This window comes from Zosterops lateralis (genome assembly GCF_965231275.1).
Source record: "Zosterops lateralis genome assembly, chromosome: 3".
Lineage (NCBI taxonomy): Eukaryota > Metazoa > Chordata > Aves > Passeriformes > Zosteropidae > Zosterops > Zosterops lateralis.
The window spans coordinates 45,691,447-45,711,864 of record NC_139764.1 but is presented as its reverse complement, the minus strand read 5'-3'; the positions used below and the strand labels follow the sequence as shown (position 1 = coordinate 45,711,864).

At 36.9% G+C, this 20,418-nt stretch overlaps 1 protein-coding gene across 3 annotated transcripts in view; it reads right to left on the bottom strand.

Moving 5' to 3' along the window:
* CHRM3 (cholinergic receptor muscarinic 3) overlaps positions 1-20,418 on the bottom strand; it is a 259,032-nt gene that overhangs the window by 57,045 nt on the left and 181,569 nt on the right. The gene's annotated exons all lie outside the window — the stretch shown is intronic.

Genomic DNA, 20,418 nt, shown 5'->3' with positions numbered 1-20,418 from the left:
TAAAAGCTTGCAAAAATCCACTCTGGATCATGGTAAAATATGGTACAACCCACCAGCATCCGATCAAATAGTGAGACAAACCAAAAATCAAATAGATAGAAAATAATGTCAAATTAAAGACAGGAAGAAAGTGTACAGTTAGGAAAGATCCCCACAGACATAACACCTACAAGATGAGCTTTTAAACTTGTCTCTTGGGTGGAAAGAGACACTGTATCTCAGTGAAATGATTTTATTTAGGGAAAAAAAACCTCAGAACAGTGAAGCTAGAGGAAAGACACACAGCCCCCCTCCCACACTCCCCACTCTCTGAGCCAAAGTACAGCCAAGAATAATGTGTGATATTATCAGCAAGTAATACTGCACCTCTCTGTAGGTGGCAAACATAATATAAGCATTGGCAACTCAGCAAATAAACTAAGGGCAATTTTCAAATGCTGCAATGGAAATGCCAGGACAATTAAAGAAAGGTCAGTAAAACATATACACAGTGGCAAGGATCCTGGCACTTATAAAATAGCTTGAGAAAGACATTAGAGAGGTTCTATTAACTCTCTGCATATACTACAACTGAATGACAATCATAAAATGATAAAAAATGTATGGAAACGCAGGTATTAATTTATGCCTATACCTAGTTATCACAGGAATGTTTCAAGGATCTGCTTATTTTTTCCATTTTCAAAAAGAAAGGCTTTGGACATTAAACAAGCTATGACCTATTTTTATTTTTAAGCCCTTATATGGTTAGGGCTGGTCTGCAATCTGCCAAAGAGAAAGCTGGACAAAGCTAAAGTTAATAGATCCCTAATTCTCCTTTAACTGTGGATCTAAGGATGGTATTCCAAGATTTCATAATGTTTAAATACATTTTGCTGTAGTTGGTTTTGAGTAAATCTACCCCCCGTGTTTTCTCTCATGAAGCTCACAATATATTTTTCCATCAGGGACAGACTCATTGGCCTCTTTTCCTCACAGGGATGAAGAAAAAGGGTACTCAAGAAACATCTGACTTCCTTTTGGGCATGCATGCTTCTGGAAGCATACAGAAGCATTTTCCTCTGTTGATTTGGTCTTTGGCTGCTGTGCCACTGCAGCCAACCGAGGGGACAGCTCCTGCATCCCACATCCCACCTCCTGTTTTGGGAACTCCCTCCCTTCCTTCTCACCTAATGGATGAAGCATGTCCCTCATCACCACACCTATCCAAACAACCTGTCTTGGCTTAGCTTCTCTCCTTACTGTGGACTTCTCCAGCATGCAGTAACACACGAACACTTCTTTTAATAAAGAATGACTTCACTCTAATGTTTGTAAAGCATAAAGCAAATTTGCCACAGGAAAGTCCCAAAACAAAAAAAGCCCCTGTTCCAGATTCCTTTGGTGTATATGTCTCATGAAAGACACAATAATAAAATAAATATAGGAGTTCATGTTTTATAAAACTAAAGAAGTCCCCAAAAAGACCACAGCTGTGAGAAAGTTAAACCACTTTTTTTTCTCCTTGTGTCTCCTGAAGGTTCATATTTTCTATAATATCCCTGTATATAGTTGTGTGAAGGATGAAGGGTGTGTAGGGTAACCTAACTAATTTTGCATATCTGATAGATGTGGTTGGAAAAACAGTTATGCAGAGCAAGAGAAGGCAGTATCCTGAATCTAAACTGATTAACACATAAGACGCACATGTACAGAGTAAATGTGGCACTGTGTAAATGTACCATGTGGGGCTGTAAATTAAGATACAAGAGGTTACAAAGTTTCAAGCAAAAATAACAATTAGAAATGCTAAAGAAACCATTTTCATCAACTAAAAAAATTCTGTCAAATTATATAATACAAATCTATGAAATCTAAATGAACAGCCATTTTTTAAAATCCATTACAATGTTACCAACATTTTGAATATTTTTTTTAAAGATGCATAGAAAATATTAAAATATTCATTTATAACATATCCCAAATAAAATGTAGTGATTCTCAATTTGGCATTATATCTGTTTTTGATATTTGCATTACATGTTAAATTATAAACACTAGAGAATCTATCAAAATGTCAGATGATAATGCTGATAATTTCAAAGAAGATTTTATGTTTACTGGGAATTATGAAGAATTTAGACAGTCAATTCTGATAGAAAATCAAACTACAATTCAAAGACCTCAGTATTCTTCAGAGCAGGTTTTTCTGCCTTTTATATAGCAGTGGTTACTGTCATTGTCTTTGGTCTGGTGTTCAATCACATAAAACTTTTAGCTATTCTAGTACATTTAAATGTGAACTGTCTTATCAGACAAACATTATTTTAAAATATATTTCAATATATTCAAAAGAAAAAATTATGAAACAGGAAAAAAAAAAAAAACAACAACTGGAAAATTACCTAGAGTAAGAACATTGGTGGAAATCAACGAGGACAAAATAGAAAACACCCAAACAAAAAGTAAATTCAACTGGGATTTTCAAAATTGTTCATCGTTAAAAGTACAAACCTAATGTGGAATAATTCAGTATCTAAGCTAATTTTGCAACTAACAAGAACAATTAAAATACAGGTACATTAAGTTTTTTTTGTTGTTGTTGTTGTTTTTTTTTTTTTTTAAGCATTGTGATAGGAAAATAATTAAATTTACCTTTGCATAGCCTTTAAAGAGAGGGTGGTGCACTTGAAAGTCAGATTCCGTTTATAAATACCCACATACCAAATAATCTGCCAGACATGGACAGCTGCAGCATGACGGGGGAAAGGGGGAACAGCCTTCACATGGGAGCCCCAGCAAAGAGCCCCAGCTGCTCCCCTCTTTACCACCTGGATGGTGCAGACTGCCCAGCTACCACCAAACCTTTGCCTTCTCCCCAGTAAACTCAGCCCTTGTTGTGCTTCTCTTTCTAAAAGAGAAAAAAAAAAGAGCCTAAAAATCATAGGGCAGACACACAAAAATGCATCAAGAGCAGAACTGGATTAGTGCCTGCTGACAGGAAAAGTAACTAATTTCATATTACTAACCTTACACTAAGAATTGAATCGATACCACTATGAAGTAAGCTGCACATGATGTACCCATTACTGAGTGAGATGTTCCTAACAAGAGATTACAACTCCAACATCCTGTGATTTTATTTCACAAAGAATTTCACACGGAATCACTAGGTTGGAAGGGACCTCCAAGATCATCAAGTCCAACCCAGCCCTAACACCTCAACTAAACCATGGCACCAAGTGCCACATCCAGTCTTTTATTAAACACACCCAGGGATGGTGACTCCACCACCTCCCCAGGCAGACCGTTCCAGTACTTTATCATTCTTTCTGTAAAAAACTGTTTTCCTAACATCCAACCTGTATTTCCCTTAGTGCAGCTTGAGACTGTGTCCTCTCGTTCTGTCAGTTGTTGCCTGGACAAAGAGACCAACGCCCAGCTGTTTATGGCCACCTTTCAGGGAGTTATAGAGAGTGGTAAGGCCACCCCTGAGTCTCTTTTTCTCCAGGCTAAACAACCCCAGCTTCCTCACAGGGAGCCTATGTTCCAAGCCACTCACCAGTCTTGAGAAATACATGAGAAATACAAGTAAGGATCAGGAGCAAGCACAACGTGTTTTGAAACAGCTTTCAGGAGATGTTTAGTAAATTTGCATACATTTTTACATGCATATCAATAGTGAGAAAGGTACTAGTGAAGGTAAGCACAACAATTTTGGACCTGTGAATCTTAAGCCACCTGCCAAAATAAAATAGCGACTATACCTACTCTCAAACAAAATATGAATTTATAAAATAACCATATTTTTATTCAAGAAGTATGGGTCTTTTGCTATTAAAATAACTATTTATCTAAAAAAGATTTAATTTGAAAAAAGTTTAAATTTTTGTTAACATAGGTTTTCTGCAGCTGTGATGGTGTAAGTATAGACAAGAAACAGCCTGAAGGCACAGGCAATCTCTTTATTTTCTAATCTTCTATTAGACAAGTTGAGATAATTAGGAAAATCAGGTAGATTCAGGCTTCCATGAGACATTTTTCTTTGTCAGGGAAGCTAATGTGAAAAATATCCTATGCCTGTATTGGAACTCCTCACACTCATCATTACTGCACTGCATATGGTCCACAAGGAACATTCTGTCCCTGATGTAATCCAGGTTAAAAAAATACTCCTGTTAAGGAGAGGTAGCTTCTTGTTTGTTAATGTATTTGTTTTGTTTTGGGTTGTTTGGTTTGGTTTTCTTAACTGATTCACTAATATGGTTAAGACATTGTGTTAACCTCATCCAAGATAATTAGATGAAACAAAATCCCAGGTTGGAACAGGTCAGGCAAATAAGTCCTTTGCTCAAATTAAAATGTTCTGCAGTTACTTGGGTAAAACAGACAGGTTGCACAATTAAAGGCCAAAAGAACGGTAGGCTAAGAGACTTTGTGACACAGAAGAAGATCTGTTTGGAAACAGAGATTAAGAGAGATGGCAGCAGAAAGACTGTAAGTAGACATAAACTCAAGGTCTGTGCTGAATCCATTATTTTTGGTAGCCTGGAAAGGCTTGTATTTCACTGCCCAAACTCATCTACTAAAAACCACTTATATGCATCTCATGGTGATGATGGTTGGGTTTAACCTTAATGGAAGGTGTTTATTTGGGGGAATCAGCCTCCAGCAGTAGCAAAGTATTTTTATTATTTTTATGTCAATTGTCTGTAGAAGTCCATAGGTAGTCATGGTTGATGGTTTTCTAAAATTTTCATGAGGGCATTGAATATGTAAGACAGCATAACCAATTGGGTTGGTTGAGCATATGTAGGATTCATGGACTTTAAACATTTGTTTATAGGGAACTTTAAACATTCTTTTATTAAGTTCCTAGATTTTGGATTATGGCTCTGGTGCTTTAATTCACTACATAAACAATTAAAGCAGTTAAAATAAATCTTTGTTTAGGCTTCACTGGCAACATCACCATTGGTCACAGTAGAAGATTACCTGCTTCATTCATTCATACATGAAGTCAACCACCCACCTAAATTTACGTCATCCTACTCTCATTATTAGCACATTAAGTATGACTTTTCTTATAATTTTTAATTGCTTTCTTAAAGCATAAATAGGCATGAAGAAGGCTCTTGAAGAAGGACCACACAACTGGAGCCCACTAGATCTGACAGTGAAGTTCTGGGATGCTATCAAAACCATGGAGTGGTGGAGAGACCACAGGCTACCAAGGCAGATGTGCACACACTTGCAGGATAAGAACCCTTAAGTGAGAAGACAGGTGGGAAAAAAAGACTTTGCTCAATTCTCATTCCCGTCAAATTGGCATGACGTAATCTGGGAAGAACTAGCAAAAAGACAAAGTACATAGGAGCTTTAAAACCTCATTTTTAAAACATAGACTGGCACTGCAGAGTGAGACTTTATAGGAGGAAGTTTTTCTTTTGGGTTATCTTTTGTTCTCAGTGATTTCAGAACAAAAGTTCTGAAATCACTGAGAGATAATGGAGGCTCATTATGCAATTTTTGAATTACTTTCAGTACAAAACCTCATTGGAATTGGAATCGTGTCTTTAATTAGCTTCTTGATTTGCTATTTGGGATTTCTGTGAATTAGGAGAGAGATTAAGAACTGCTAAAACTCTTGCATGTGACCTTCACTCTTACATTTTACTGGCCTCTCTAAAGGCCAGAACAAGGAAATGTGAAGGCAGGTTATAAATGTGTTTGTGGAGTTTCCATTTTATCTTCTGAAGTACACTTACTGTTTCTACTTACAGTATTTATTTGCTAGTAGTTCCGCATTACAGTTCTAATTTCTAGACATAATGCAACTTTATGTTAGGAAAACAGAACAAGAATACATTTTCCAGATCACAAAGGTAATGTTAAGAAATAGAATAATGTAATTCCTCCCTCCTCTCCGCCTTCCAAAGGAAAGCTACACTGAAGCTTTGCTGTCTCTCAATTGTCTTCCAGTCTAGTTCCAGCACCCTGGAAATCCCTCACATGCACAACCTCTTTCTGAAGCAGCTCCTGCTGGGCTGTTCCCCTCTGCAGAAAGACTTACTGCAACATCACCCACAAGCTAGCAAACAGTCCTGAACATGAAGGAACAACAGAAACAAATTTGGTTCACTTTGAATCTAAAATTAATTTTAATTAAAAAAAAAAAAAAAAAAAAAAAAAAAAAAATTACTGCTAATGCTATGAGAAGGAGGCTCTGCTTCCCATGCTGTTCCATTCATTCCATTCCCAAGGTGCTGTGGGCAGCAAAAATAGTTCAGATGGCTAAAGCAAGATAAAAGTGAAACTAATGTACCAGGGACAGTACTGTCTTGCAGGCACAAAGCAAGTTGCTTTGTAAATATATTATAAAAATAATACAAGGTTCAATTTTACTAAACTTAAGGTCACGTAAACTTCATTTGAACTTTACAAGAACAGTTTCCCTTTGAAATCCCAGCTCATTACTCAGTTGTCACATTTAGAAAACCTCCTGGGTAATACGAAAAGCTGCTTGTTGTCACAGCTTCCTCCATGAAGATAAACTGAGCGTTTCACTAAAAGGATAATTCCACTTTAAGAAAAGGAAGTTTATTGTTGGACTGTGCACCAACTTCTTAGACATCTTGAGACTAAACAGTTTTAATTTTCTTTTGTCTTTTTTTTTTTTTTTTCCTTCACAAAACAGTAACAGAGGCTTTACTAAACTCAAGCATGCTAAAAACTTAATACTGGTAGAGATAAAAACAAACCATTAAGTAACTCTATGAAATGACTCATTTCAAAGCTCTTGAAATAATACAGAATTGAAAATTCTACCATAGTTTACAGCAGACTTTTTTTTCTGGGGCAATGAATCACTTCCATTCTTCTCAAAGTGATTAATATTTTTCCTTTCGTAAAGGAAAAATCTAAAAAAAATATACTGCTAAAGAATCTGAAGTGAGCCAAACTGGCCAGATAGCTCATTAAAAAAGGTTTACTCTATGACTTGTGTCTTCTGTGGAGAATATGCAAGCAAGATAAAAATATTTAAAGATAAAATAAGAAAATGCAGGGACTTCACACTTTTAGTATAATTAAATACTTTTAATTAAATTTTTCTATAAAAAGAGAATATTCTTTAAAGTTATAGATAAGGCTTTCACCTTCAGATCAGTCAAATGTCTGTGGCTTTCCAACTAAGAGAGGTGATCCTACTTCCTACACTTCCTAAGGACATAATAATGATATTTTTAATTGAAAAGTATCAAAAGCACTCTAAAAGTTAAATTATTGGATCACTAATTATTTTAGGTTTTTTTTTTTAAATCGTATATTTCATCTATTTTTCTTCTAATAAAGCAAATTTGTTATTTTATTAGCCTTCATTTCTCTAAGATACATAATAGTTAATGTAATGTTACATATTTGTTCTTCTATCTCTGAACATTCACAATTTCCAGGGAACAACTTACTTCCTGTGAAATTTACTGTTTTCTAAAAATATGACTGTCACTCCACTATTACTACAGTTACTATGCAGACTTTGTACTGAATTGAATAATCACAGAATTACCATGTTTATTCATCCCAAATAAAATTCATCCCTTCACCACAGAGTAATTCAAAATTGCAAAAGGGCCAAATACATCTGTATTCCCTTCCTACTGTGAGGTGAAGCTTTTCAGTATCCCTCTCTCAAGCAAGGCTCTGCAGCACAGTGCTCCACATCAGTTGTATTTCACTCAGTCAAAATTAGTCAAAACACATGAGGATCCTTATTTTCCAAGTAGGATGAACAGTATACACAGTACAAATATAAACACACATTTATTTAGAGACAACTTCACTGGTCACATTTACTGGAAGACCAACCTGTCCCTAGAGTAAAGGGGGACTCCTTTAAATCTGCCTAAGTTCTTTAAACTTGTGTTTTTCTAAATCTTTTTCTCTCTCTCTTTTTTTTTTTTTTTTTTTTTTTTTTTTTTTCCCTAGAATATTACCAGCTCTCCAGGATTCTCTTAGAAACAGCTTAGCTTTGAGCCTACTTGTTTAACCACGCTACGCACTAAACCAGCATGTTCATGGGATGAATACAAATTAAACACAGACAGAGCCCAAAGGAAAGGAACTAATTTTTTACACTGAATCACCAACTGTGTGTAAAATTTAAACAAATATTTTGAAAGTAGAGCATGCAAATGCCATATGGAAAATGAAAACAATACACTTAAGAACTTAAACCAGACAAACATTAGTTATTATATATTCAGAACACTACTTGGACTAGAGAAAAGTTTTCTTCAAATTATTGCTTAAATGCTTGTATTTTTCATTTATGTCGTCTTAACCCATCCAATGATTATGTACTGGAACATTTTAGGTATTCAGAGTGATACTTTTTGTCTCCTCTGGAATGTGTAGTTGGAACTAAAACTTTAGACAAGTCATTTATCTGCTAAACCAAGGTTCAGTACGTTTTCTTTTGTCCATACTAATTCTTTTACCCAGTAAAGCAGATTTCTAGCATATTGTATTTCACACATCTACCACAATGTACAGCATTTCTCCTGCTATTACCTACTTTCAACCAATGCTCTTTAGGTTGAGATTTCAGCCCTTTCAATGGACAGAAAGAGGTGTAACATACACATAATCACTTGTAAAATTCCTGTTTCAGAAATACCTTACTTTAATATTTCCATAAAAAAATAGCTACCCTTGCATAAGGATTTTCAACTTAAAAAAAACACTTCTATTTTTTCATATGCTACTATCTGTGCTTCTAACCAGAAAAACACCTTAAAATGTCTAAAAAAAGAAATTTGTGAAGTAGTGCAAGAAAATTCTCCAAGTATCTGGGACAGGAAGTGACTGCTTTATTGAACATACAAAGGAGGAAGGAACTCTTTTTTGTGGAAAGATTTATGTGTAAACCAGCAGTAAGATGCACCACCCCTCTTCAAGTGGAAAGTAAGCAATAATTTAAAGTAACCAAAAAGGATTTCTGACCAGAATATTTTCATCCTGTCTGTACAGTGTAATACATGAACTGTCCCAGTCTTCAGCCACTCACAGTTTCAATACAAAAATCCTTTAAAAGCAAATCTCTGCATGGACTGTAGGGGTCTCAGATCAGAGACAGTATCTATGTATATCTCAGTATCAGTAATACTGAGCAGACATCCGGAGAGTGATTTTTTTAACATGATTTTCTTTCTTCATACGCACCTAATTTTATTTCACTACATAAATGTGGTCCTAACAAAAGCATAATATTTTTGTAAAATTATACACTGATTTTGATCCTCTAGGGCAGACTTCTAGTCATATTTACTGAATGGTTTTGAGTTTTTAAGAGAATTAAACTAAGACTTTATTAACAATCCCCACAGCTTGCTGGAGTTTTAGCATCAGGTTCAGCCCTCTTTTCCTGATCTGATGTAGATTAGTGTAATTAATTTTCATTTGATTCTCACTATGGTTCCAAAACAGATTTTTTTTAAAACCAAGTAAATTTCATCTTGGAAAAGCATCCCACAGGCAGAGGAGAAAAAAAAATTAGTTGCAAATGCACAGAATATTAGGACAAAATACAAGCCTTGTCATAAGAGATGAAGGAAATGTGAAGACTCTGTCAGCAATTGTGATGTTTAGGTTGTGTTTTCCCCAAACTGCTGCTCTATGTGGCCTTTGCATTGTGTGAGTGAAGGGGAGAAGGGCTGTGGGATCAAGCCTGGACTCCAGCAGAACCCCTCAAATGAGCTGTGGCAAAACCCAACAGTACTGCCTCCCCTGTTTAGTCCCCATTATTTTCAGTCTTCTAACTGCTCTGGTTTACTGGCAGAAGACTATGATTTACACTCTATATGGCTTTCACATCCTTGAAAACAAAACGCTGGTTAAATATGAACACAGACGTGCACATTGCCATCAGATGTACTCTCCACAGATGAATCGCATACTGCTTGCCCATCAGCATAGGATCCTATACAGAACTGAACTTTAAGAAGTTTAAAGCTAGGTTACCAAAACAGGCACTCACAGAGGCAACACTTCTGACATCACTGAAGTGGAAAAGGAACCATTATGGAAGGCTGGACTTTGACAGCTCTATGAGGAGTTGCAGTACAATCTCAATTGTACAAACAGCAATCAAACACATTCCTTCTGTGATGGTAAACGAGGCTGTGTCTTCTGATTGATATAAATGAGGGATGTAAAACATCCAGAGTATTCCAGGTCTTTGTATTACATCAAGACAATCTATAGCAACTACAAATGTTGAACAGTGAGATATTGGGTTTTGATACTGCTGTTTCCAAGACTGCTTGGAACATTTCACTGGTTCATGACTACAGTTCCTAACTCCTTTTAAGTACAGAAGGATGAAGTAGCATTTTAGTAGTCATTGCACCAGCTGTTTATGCTCCCTAAATGGACAACACTTTAAGTAAAGTAACCACAGTGATGGCAGTTCTTGTGCACTGACCCCAGTCCAGCTGTACACAGGCTGGGCACCAGAAATCTGCAACATATAGCAGCAAAAGAAAAGCATACTGGATCTGGTTGCTCTTTCAAGCTGTTGGGTTCACAGGCCTGCACACCACTCAACTGTGTCACAGCATGTCACTTTTCCACAGTGCTCAGATGTAAGCAGGAAAACTTTTAGATGCCAGTCCAAACCTGTGGGGACTTTTCCACATTTTTCTGAATTGATTCAGAGAAGGAACAGTGATGCATAAAAAGAAGAAAAATCACCTGAGTAACTGCAATGGCTATCCCTTGCAATCCCTGCTGGTGTCATTTTCAGGGAATCTTTAGCCAATCTCATTAGAGCTCTCAGAAAAGTTTCATTCCTATCGACTGAGGAAATGTTCTAAAGTTATGTTAGGAAAACATATTCAAGAACATCTCCTGCAGGAGTGGAGTTATTTCTACTGTGTATTTCTAGGCCCATTTTTCAGCACTAGAAGGTAGCACTTTGATACCAATGTCCGGGTAGCTGAGATGATGTGTAACTGATTCAGATGAGACACTCAGACTCCAGAAATTATTTGTGGGCTGGATGACAAAAATCACACACTTTTTCACTACTTCTTCAGTGAGTGCCTGTCTGCAGCTACTGCAAGGCTCATATTTTCCAAGATGGTATGGCAAGTTCAGACTGTTGTTTTTCCTTCCCTAAAGGCTGACCATACAGTCACTCAGCAACAGCCTTTCAGCAAGTTTCTTCCTTGATTTCTTATTATAGAAATAATACTATTTATAACATTTATATAATAATTGTTTTATTGTCATCACCTTCAGTATAACAAACAAGTTAAAATAGGCTGTACTAGAAAACAAACAATAATCTGTCTGAAATGCAGTACTATGCAACCTTGACATAAGGAGACATAGATGCTGCTCTACTTCAAAGTCTTCTACTTGCCAATTTTCTTTCCTAAGATCTCCAAGAACTCAGTCAGGCAATCTCAGTGCCTATATTCAAGTCACTGCTGCTATGTGGGTACTTTCCCAGTGTGAACCACACTGACAGAAAAAAATGCAGAAAAAGAACTCACACAGCTTTTTCACTATTCAAACTTTTTAATATACAGACCACTAGTTCTGCTGCAACCACCAGTGTGAATAATGTTTGTTTTAAAGGTCAGCAGTTCTACATAATACTACTCCAAAATACACATTTAGATTTGGTGGCTCTCCTGACGGAGGAGAACATAGTAAAGACACTATATTTAGATGTCATTTTAGCCAATGTATTTATAGATAAATCACACAGCAGATACTGCTTTTCTTGAAGGCTGGCAGATATGATAAACTTCTTTTAGGCCCACATGGAAATAACAGCTTGACTCCCAGCACAGTTTGAATATTCTCAGTAACTGGAAAGTCAGTTTTTCCAAACTATCCTCCTTCCACATTGTGTAATATTGATCAGCAAAATACTTTATAAAAGGTCTAGAAGTTATGCTTCTCTGCTCCTCTCTTTGTGCCCAACTCCACATACCTGTAGGACCCAGAATCTGTGGTGCTCCTAAGGGTTGTTTTCTTCCCCTTATATACATGAAGAACTGTACAATGTTCAACTTGCCAAGACCACAATTACCTCCTATGTTCTGAACTCTTCTTTCTGAACTTAGGTGAAATTTTAAAAGGATCTGGGAAAATGTCTACAGATCACCTCAAAACTACTTGAATTGGGAGCATTTGCCAGAGTAAGTCACTTGTTTAAACTGATTGAACATTTATCTAACAATCAGAGAAACACAGAATGCCCTGGGTTGGAAGGGACCTTAAAAATCATCAGGGGCAGGGACACCTTCCACTAGACCAGGCAGCTCAAAGCGCCATCCAGCCTGACCTTGACAACTTCCAGGGATGGGACATCCACAACTTCTCTGGATGAACTCTTTTAGTGCCTCACCACCTCACAATAGAGAATTTTTTTTCTTATATCTAACATAAACCTAGCCTCTTTCTGTTTCTATCCTGTGTCACTACATGCCCTTGTAAACAGTCCTTTTCATCTTCCTTGTAGGTTCCCTTTGGGTGTGGGAAGGCTGCAATTAGGCGTCTCTGAAACCTTGTCTTTTCCAGGCTGAACAATCCCAATTCTATCAAACTTTCCTCATTGGAGAGGTGCTCCATCCCTTTAATCAACTTTGTAACCCTCCTCTGGACTCCAACATGTGCTTCCTGTGCTGGGCACTCCAGAGCTGGGCTCCAGCTGGGGTTTCAGCAGAGCACAGCAGAGCAGAGCACAGCAGAGGGGCAGAATCCCCTCCCTGGCCCTGCTGCCCATGCTGCTTTGATGCAGCCCAGGACAGGTTTGATTTCTGGGCTGTGAGCACACACTGCTGGGTTGTGTCCAGCCTCTCATCCCCCAGCACCTCGAAGTCCTTTTCAGCAGGGCAGTTCTCTCTGCTCATCTCCCAGTTCCAGGAGTTGCTGCAGCCTAGGTGCAGCACCTTGCACTTTTTTAAACTCACCTTGTTAAACCTTTCCTATGGGCCTACTTCTTGAGCTTGTTCAGGTCACTAACTCTTACACTATCTACATCTAAGTTATATAAGAAAAAAATGTTGAAAAATCATGTTTTTAATCTCAAATATATTACCTTAGCTTTTAGCATGCACAACTTAGCAAGACTCGTCAATCCAGCTTTCCCTCCTAAATGGGCATCACCCAAACTGCTGCAGTCAGATTATTTGTGAGGGTGACAACATGTGATGTTTGGAATGAACGGTTCACAAATAAGGCTGAGCTACTGAGCAGACTGTGCTGGTCATTAGAGGGAGACATAACACTTTGTGGGAGGATGCACCCGAGTGAGGCCTGGGAGTGACCTCATTGTAGAGAAAGAGAAGATTTACTGAATGTCAGTAGTGTGTTATGTCATCTATTCTCACTTTAATGTAAATCTAAGATGGTTTATATTAAGCTAAATGTAAAACAATTAAAAATGGCTTAAGAGGGGATCTGGGTAACTTTGTTTTCTAAGTTTAGGCTTTGTAAAGCCAATGAACTCTTTCTGACTTCCACTTTTGCAGCACTCAGAAAATGTTAGAAAAGGAATTCTGTGCTGTACAGAGATCACCTTATGAGCCATTCTCTTAAGTGACTGCACCTGTTTGCCACTGTCTTGTTTATAACATTTGTAAGGGGAACAATAAGCAAGAATTATGCAATTAACTGTTTGCTTAGGTGTAAATTTCCATCCTTTTTGCCAAAGAGATGGTTCTATGAAATGCAGTTCGTATTTCTTAATTAGAACTACTCAACTGAGGGCAATTTGAAAATGAAGAAAAACAGAATCAATTTTGAAAAAAAAAAAAAAAAAATTACTGAAGGAATGGTACTCTTGGGCTAACCTGGCAGTTGGAAGTTGTGAATGTACACTCTTAAGACATTGAGAGTTACATAAAATAATAATAAAAAAATAACGTAGAATGTCACTGAATTAAAGAACAGAAACAAATTGCAGAAACTTCACTTCTAAAACCATATTGTCATGACTACTGATTGTACATGGTAATAGGAAAGAGTTTATAACAGCTTTAAAAGCAGAGAGAATAAAGATAACTAGGATGATGATGGACTGGACTTGAGCTTTATTTCAAATTAGGAGTACAAGACTTCCTGCTAAATTCAAGGTGAATGCAAGGCAAGACTTGTTCCTTCATTAGAATGTATTCCATTCCAATGATCTATGAGTGCTGTAGCAAACAGGTATTAGTGTAATAAAATAAGCCCTGGCTGCACATCCACTGCTGTTATCTGCTTACAAATATTTAAATTGATAAAAAGCCCAAAGATCCTGTATCCATATTGATTTAGCTTTGAACTGCTGCAAAGTGAAACAGCTTGCAAACCAATGTCCTGTTGCCTCTTTTCCCCACAGTGCACAGAACAGGATCGGAAATAGCTTTGTCTGTTCTTTTATGCATTCTTGCACTCTACTTAACCTTTCAATCCTAGGACATAATGCTAATGTTACTGATGGTGATTCCTGCAAAGGATTTACATATGCCTCAATTTGAAGCAACTGTTAGAAGCAACAGGCTAGAAAATACAAGAGATTAGAAGAAATTCCTCTTACTTCAAAGCACATATTCCGAGTATGTCAGCAAAAAAAAAAAAAAAAAAAAAAAAAAAAAAAAAAAAAAAATCATCTATAGCAAAGACAGAAGTTGCCAAAACTGTCATGAATTTCAGCTGTGGTCAGGAAAAATATAATCAGTTGAACATAACAGAAAACAGTGTCTCTTCAGGAGATAAAACTGCAGGAACATATGAACTTTAGAAAAGGAGCTGCACAGTTAGGCTTGGTCCTCTGAAGATTATGAGAATAAGAATCTCATCAAAAGTGTTATGATGGAACAGAAGGAAAATTGGACTTGATGTGGATTGCAGACAGAAGAAATGATTTGAGCTCAGAAACAAAGAAAAGACTGCTCAGCAGCAAGATGCATTAAACAAGGCCATATTGAATTTATCAGTAGCATGGAGATAATAATGTAAGAGACTATTTTTATAATATAAATCAAGACATGTTTTCATGTGGGAAATTAGAATGTCAGAGGGAAAATACAGCTAAATGATTTCAGTTTACTTTCCTCTTATTTTCCTCCTATATTCACTTAGAATGCGTTTCTTTTGTATACCACACAGGAAAAAAACCCCAACAAAACAACAAAAAACTATATTTCTGTTTCTAGGCATGTTGCATACTATGTGCCTGTTCCAGTGAGGCCAAGATATCAAATAACAGGCATCAAATAACATGGAGGAAAATAAAATTTTTAATAAAATATTTGCAAGAAAGCCCACAAGACTTAAGAGAAGGGTATAAACTAGTTATGCAAGTTTCCTGGTGTAATCACTTAGATCAGTATTATGATCTTGCTCTGCTCATCTGGAGCAAACTTTTTGCATTAATCTTTGGTAGTCCCTTCTGTCAACAGGTACCTTAGTCACTTGCTCTCCATAGAGTCCATAAGTTAAAATCCTTTTTCAGTGCCTTTCAGGGATTTGTCTTTATTAACAATAAAAATAAGATCAACTTCAGCTCAAAAATTCTGTTGATACTGTTTCATTTCATTGACCCTGTTGCTAAGAAGACAACTTTGGGACTTCTGAGCCCACACCCTAGATTCTATCTTCTCAGGCAGCTACTTCCCCCTCTCACATCCAGAAGTTATGAGTCATCTGCCTCACTGTGCCAACAAACGTCTCTTAGCCTTTTTCAGGCCTGAGAGAATAACAGCAGAAGGAGATGTTCAGGCAGATTCTAATAACCTTTAAAATCAGAATAACTGTGTGGGAAAAAATTTGGTCTTTAAGGTCTTTCAGAAAACACACGTTAGAAAGTAAATGCTAATTAATATGTCATTTCAGATAGCGTGTCAGACTGAAACACTATCTAATATCTACCAAGGAGAACAGTTTCCAACTCTGTCTAAACCAAGCAAAAGAGAGTGAGGGTTCTTAAGCATTGGTGGCAGTGATTTATTCTAGCATGTCAAAACTTCATTATAATTTTGCATTCAGAGTGTGATCTTGCACTCCTCTTCCATAAATAAAGTCAAGTCACTCACCCTGCAGAATCTGAGAAGCCAAATTAAGGCTTTAAACAGAATATGCGTTTTAAATTTTCTGAAATGCCATTATTCTAACTTGCAGAAGTTTAGAACATTTCTCACAACCATGTTACTTCTGCTGCAGGAAGCCAGAGATGCCTCAAGCTGTTCTGTGTGCAGCCAGTTGAGGGCTCTCAAAAGCATCACAGGCAGGTCCTTCTTCAGACAACCTGACTGTCAGGATGTCTGGACAGATGGAAAGTAGCAGAATGCTGGATAAATGTTTCCAGTCTGCACAGGAAGGTGTTTTTTCCCACCTGACAGAAGGCAGGGAAATTTCTGTTATCTCACAACACAATACACACCTATAAGAGTTAGAGAATGTTGTCTGCCCACTGAGCATAAAACAGCTTCAGAAGAAAAGGATATCAAGTAATGGTCTAATCAGCAAGACAGTTATGATACAGTAGTTAAAGGAAGGATATTTATTTCAAAACTGACCAACCAATAGAGCTATCTGGCAGAAAGGTATGTTACTCTTTTGAGAAAACCTACAAAATGTGATAGCAAACATATCAACTTGAGAGGAATATGATAGACTATAACTGTGAAAGCTTAGCTGCCAATTTGCTTTCTTACAAAAGAATATAAAGGATGCCTATCCTGATCCCTTCAGTTTTCTTATGTAACTGTAAAATGCCTATGAACAATATAATGTAAATTTTATCCCCTTGTTAATACTAAATGTTGCACCAAAACTACTGAATAATCAGAGAGGTTTCGTTTACCACAATAATTATTATGTTCCAGTGATGCCTACAGAATTTTAACCCCTCAAATTCTACAACGTCTTTGTCATGGGTGGGACCAATTAAGTAACCTGAACACTGCAGCTGCATCTGTGATGCTCCATAATCTAGTTTTCCTACACCTCTCATTTGGTTTGTTATGATATCCAAAGGCAGGAGTGATATCTGTTATGATATCCAAAGGCAGAAGTGAGAGGCTATGGGCCTCTTGCATTTCAGCTCACAATATTTTCCATTTCAGAACACTTCCATAAGATATCAAACTATTTATTTTTTATTGCACTATTGTAATGGAAAATAACGGGGAGGGTTTTTTCTACCTTGGTTCCACCACAATTCTGGGAGCAAAGTTCTGGCTACCTGGTTTGAAAGAGGCAACAAAGCTATCTCCTTTCTTGGTCTTTCCCCACATAGTCTTTATCTTCTACCTTTTAGTGGATTTATTCCCAGGAAAGCAGAGACACAATTCCCTGCGTTCAAAAAAATCCATAGCAGAAGTTTTTTACTTTTTCACAGTGCTTCATACTGTTTGTATTTTAAAGGCTAGAATACAATTTGATGTTTTACTTACTGTGTCCTAACAATCAATAAAGGTAATCACTGTAAAAACAAAACAAAACAAAAAACCAAACAAAAAGCAACAAGTTTTAACTGAATGATCTGCAACATTTAAATACAAATGCAAACAATAATAGGTTGTAAGCCTGCAAATGCCTGTAAATTTCATAGCTTTAAATTGGTGTTATTAATTGTACGTGTCAAAGTTAAGCACAGGGTGTATTTAAAATCTTACAGGATAAGGTGCTTAAACTATTGAACATCGCAAAACATATTTTTTTCTAACAATGAGAATGTTAGACCAAGACTGAAGATACACAGGTTGCTTTTCATAAGCCACTGCCCATCTGCATTACCTGGGGAAAATATTTGCATCTACTCTTCGAGTGCCTTATCCATGACATTAGAGTCAAGGACATTCTTCAGCTTTGCAAACTGATATAAAATATGTAAAAACATAGACGCTTATGTTTGGTACTTTAATTGCACACGACAAACAAGCATAATAACTTTAGAGTGAAAAGATATCTTTTCCTAACTAAAATTATGTGGAGAATATATTTAAGTGACTCCAAAAACCTAATATACTAGAACATACATAAATGCTCATTTAATGGGAATCCAGTGAGACTGCTTATGTCTGGCTTTCAGCCTTAGGAGGAAATGGCTGGAAAAAAATGTTCCTTTGGAAAGTTATTCACCTCACATGCCTTTATTGCCATCCCTTGCTGGATGAGCCACCGGTTCCACAAGCACCTCTCTCTAGGATGTTCACTGGCTGGACAAGACACAACCTTTTACTCAGGAAAACACCAGGAACATAAATTCTAGACTAAATGCTGGTCAGAACAATCATGATACAAATATCTTGGGAATATCTACCATTTTTCAGGCCACGTACATTTATCCTCTCATGTGTATTAGACATAGAAGACAACTGAACTTCCTAAGGCAATTTTAAGGAAATTCTAGATGACATTTTATGAATATTCCTTCTCCCACATAACCTGAAACAAGATGCTAACTTTTCTACCTATGTTTTAAATAAATTAAATAAAGAATAATTCTAGAATTCTAGAGAAGCTATAATGTTAACTCACAGTTTAAAGTTTCATTTCAATTAAAAGAACCCTATCAAAAATAGCAAAACTTAAATATTTGGGAAGGGAAAAGCATTTGGAAGGGACAAAAAGTTTGAAACACATTAAAAATATAATAATTCAGATCTTTGGGCTCATTTCTGTATTGTTTATTAATTTTAAGTGAAAATGGTTTCCATTCAATGTTACCTGTATTTTAGCTCCTGTGCACCTGATACTCTTAAACTGTCTTGATTTACCTGCATACACTTTGTTGTCAGTCTGTAAATCAGTTTCATCTTTTTTTTGTCAATTACAGAAAACTTCAAAAGTCCAGATTTTTAATTCAGTTTGGAAAAGCATATCTGTGATTTCTGCCTCAGGAATGGGCAGCATATCCATCAGTAAGATCATCACAACCAGTCTGGTTGGTTGACTGAACATCAGGAGAAAAACTGCATGAATTCTCAAGAATTTAAGAATGACAGTTGTGCTGTAGTCCCCAGGATTTTCTTTTTAGATAAGAATTTTTTTTTTCTTACTGAAGTCATGTTTTCAACTAGACTCAACACCACTACAAGCACCTTTGTACTAGTATTCTGAGTAAACTTGCACATGTAATACACACAATATATACAGCCCTATATTCAGAACAGAAATTTATTTTCAAGCTTTCAAGGTTGGTCTTTGATATTAGAAAACATTTTGAGGTATAGTGAGTCATTTGCTTTGTGTGCTTAAAGAGTTGAATAAAGATGGGATTTTTGGTAAATATTCATTTCAGTATGTTCATTAAAACAACATGGCAGCATAATTCAGTTTAAAAGAAATTAATAATTTCCCTACTCTTCTCAACCCCCCCAACAAACTAATACAAGAAGTGAGCTCTGTAATGGTTTGCAGCAGGAAACTCCAACCATGTTGAGCTAACAACAAATGACCAAAAATACAAAAAGAACATGTGAGACTACCTCAATGCAAGAGGAGTACTCACATAGGGAACGGCTATGACTAGGACTGTGAACAGAGCACATAAAGGGTTACCAAGAGTCAGGGCACTCCGTAACATTCTGAGAAGTAGACAGGTGTGGGCAACATGCCGAGGGTAACCGCAACAATGATGTAGTGCATAAATTCTGCTTCTTTGTTCAATAACATGCAGCTACTGAGGAATCTCCAAAGGGAGCCATACCAGCTCTTTTACAGTTCAGTCGGGATTAGCCAGAGCTAATTTCACCATAACTTAGAGTACAAAGATGTGTCACATCACAATGAGCCCTCTGTGAGCCCATAGCTCTTCAGTGCTCTGCAAAGAAACATCAAACTTTTTTTTTCTAGCTAGCATTAACAATTCTTAAGGTTTCTGGAAATAGCTGAGTTCCCTGTCAGATGAAGTCCTCTAATACTTGGGGTAGCATCGAAAAAATTATAAAATCACCCCTGCTTAGGTTCCTCAAAATGTCTCCCTTTAGTTTTCTTCCACCATGAAAACTTGCAAAAAACCCCAGAGAATATGCACAGATTGTGCATCTGGTGTAGGCACAGTGAGTAGTTTTTCATTGTTTCCCTGAACTCAGTTCTAAGTCTATGGGACAGGCTTTATTTTCAGTATTTTTACTGTGTTTTCACAAGAAAGCTTCTTGACAAGTTGTTGAGACTGCCAAAAGAGAAGGCAAGTGAAGTGAATCTGCAGAAGTGAAAACCATCCAACCAGAACAAGGAAAGTGGCCTGTACTCCGGGCCTATACTGACTCCTGGGTGGTGGCTAATGCCCAATGCAGGTGGTGGCTGCAGCAATGGAAGAATTGGCAAGGCAGGGGTAAACCCACCTGGGCAGCTGAAATGTGGCCAGACACTGCAGCACTGCATGGGTAGAAAATATGACTCTGACGTGACATGACGTAGATGCTCACACAC